This window comes from Schistocerca americana, unplaced genomic scaffold (genome assembly GCF_021461395.2).
Source record: "Schistocerca americana isolate TAMUIC-IGC-003095 unplaced genomic scaffold, iqSchAmer2.1 HiC_scaffold_50, whole genome shotgun sequence".
NCBI lineage: Eukaryota > Metazoa > Arthropoda > Insecta > Orthoptera > Acrididae > Schistocerca > Schistocerca americana.
Genome location: NW_025726236.1, coordinates 628,801 through 631,420, shown reverse-complemented (window position 1 = coordinate 631,420; position 2,620 = coordinate 628,801).

The following is a 2,620-nucleotide window of genomic DNA, read 5'->3' as shown; positions in this document are numbered from 1 at the left end:
TAAGGTTCAGGGCCTCCTAATGCCGATGGAACACTCAAATTGCGTCGACATTCAATACATCGTCCTCCAGCCGACTTGTCTCCAAGGGTCTATTGCTGCCTCGGGCACCTTATGGTCGTTCTCCTGTGAGTCTAGATTTTCGAATCCGACGCAAAAATGATAGTTAATTGTAACGTTTAGGGCCTCCTAATGACGATGGATTACTCAAATTGCTTCGAAATTCAATACATCGGCCTCCAGCCGACTTGTCTCCAATGGTCTATTGCTGCCTCGGGCACCTTATGGTCGTTCTCTTTTAAGTCTAGATTTTCGAATCCGACGCAAAAATGATAGTGAATTGTAACGTACAGGGCCTAGGCCTAATAATGACGGTGGAACACTCAAATTGCGTCAAGAATCAATACATCGGTTTCCAGCCGACTTGTCTCCAAGGGTCTATTGCTGCCTCGGGCACCTTATGGTCGTTCTCCTGTGAGTCTAGATTTTCGAGTCCGACGCAAAAATGATAGTTAATTGTAACGTTCAGGGCCTCCTAATGCCGATGGAACACTCAAATTGCGTCGAGATTCAATACATCGGCCTCCAGCCGACTTGTCTCCAAGGGTCTATTGCTGCCTCGGGCACCTTATGGTCGTACTTCTGTGAGTCTAGATTTTCGAATCCGACGCAGAAATGATAGTTAATTGTAACGTTCAGGGCCTTGTAATGACGATGGAACACTCAAATTGCGTCGAGATTCAATACATCTTCCTCCAGCCGTCTTGTCTCCAAGGGTCTATTGCTGTCTCGGGGACCACATGGTCCTTCTCCTGTGATTCTAGATTTTCGAATCCGACGCAAAAATGATAGTTAATTGTAACGTTTAGGGCCGCCAAATGACGATGGAACACTCAAATTGCGTCGAGATTCTTTACATCGGCCTCCAGCCGACTTGTCTCCAAGGGTCTAATGCTGCCTCGGGCACCTTATGGTCGTTCTCTTGTAAGTCTAGATATTCGAATCCGACGCAAAAATGATAGTTAATTGTAACGTTCAAGACTCCTAAAGACGATGGAAAACTCAAATTGCGTCGAGATTCAACACATCGTCCTCCAGCCGACTTGTCTCCAAGGGTCTATTGCTGCCTCGGGCACCTTATGGTCGTTCTCCTGTGAGTCTAGATTTTCGAATCCGACGCAAAAATGATAGTTAATTGTAATGTTTAGGGCCTCCTAATGACGATGGAACACTCAAATTGCGTCGAGATTCAATACATCGGCCTCCAGCCGACTTGTCTCCAAGGGTCTATTGCTGCCTCGGGCACTTTATGGTCGTTCTCCTGTGAGTCTAGATTTTCGAATCCGACGCAAAACTCATAGTTAATTGTAACGTTCAGAGAATCCTAATGACGATGGAACACTCAAATTGCGTCAAGAATCAATACATCGGTTTCCAGCCGACTTGTCTCCAAGGGTCTATTGCTGCCTCGGGCACCTTATGGTCGTTCTCCTGTGAGTCTAGATTTTCGAATCCGACGCATAAAAGATAGTTAATTGTAACGTTCAGGGCCTTTTAATGATGATGGAACACTCACATTGCGTCGAGATTCAATAATCGTCCTCCAGCCGACTTGTCTCCAAGGGTCTGTTTCTGCCACGGGCACCTTATGGTCGTTCTCCTGTGAGTCTAGATTTTCGAATCCGACGCAAAACTCATAGTTAATTGTAACGTTCAGAGCCTCCTAATGACGATGGAACACTCAAATTGCGTCAAGAATCAATACATCGGTTTCCAGCCGACTTGTCTCCAAGGGTCTAATGCTGCCTCGGGCACCTTATGGTCGTTCTCCTGTGAGTTTAGATTATCGAATCCGACGCAAAAATGATAGTTAATTGTAACGTTCAGGGCGACCTAATGACGATGGAACACTCAAATTGCGTCGATATTCAATACATCGGCCTCCAGTCGATTTGTCTCCAAGGGGTATATTGCTGTCTCGAGCACAGTATGAACTTCTCCTGTGAGTAGATTTTCGAATCCGACGCGAAACTGATAGTTAATTGTAAGGTTTAGGGCCTCCTAATGACGATGGAACACTCAAATTGCGTCGAGATTCAATACAGCGGCCTCCAGCCGACTTGTATCCAAGGGGATATTGCAGTCTCGTGCACCATATCATCCTTCTCCTGTTAGTAGATTTTCGAATCCGACGCTAAAATGATAGTTAACTGTAACGTTCAGGGCCTCCTAACGCCGATGGAACACTCAAATTGCGTCGAGATTCAATACATCGGTCTCCAGCCGACTTGTCTCCAAGGGTCTGTTGCTGCCTCGGGCACCTTATGGTCGTTCGCCTGTGAGTTTAGATTATCGAATCCGACGAAAAAATGATAGTCAATTGTAACGTTTAGGGCATCCTAATGACGATGGGACACTCAAATTGCGTCGAGATTCAATACATCGTCCTCCAGCCGACTTGTCTCCAAGGGTCTAATGCTGCCTCTTGTATGTCTAGATTTTCGAATCCGACGCAAAAATGATAGTGAATTGTAACGTACAGGGCCTCCTAGTGACGATGGAACACTCAAATTGCGTCAAGAATCAATACATCGGTGTCCCGCCGACTTGTCTCCAAGGGTCT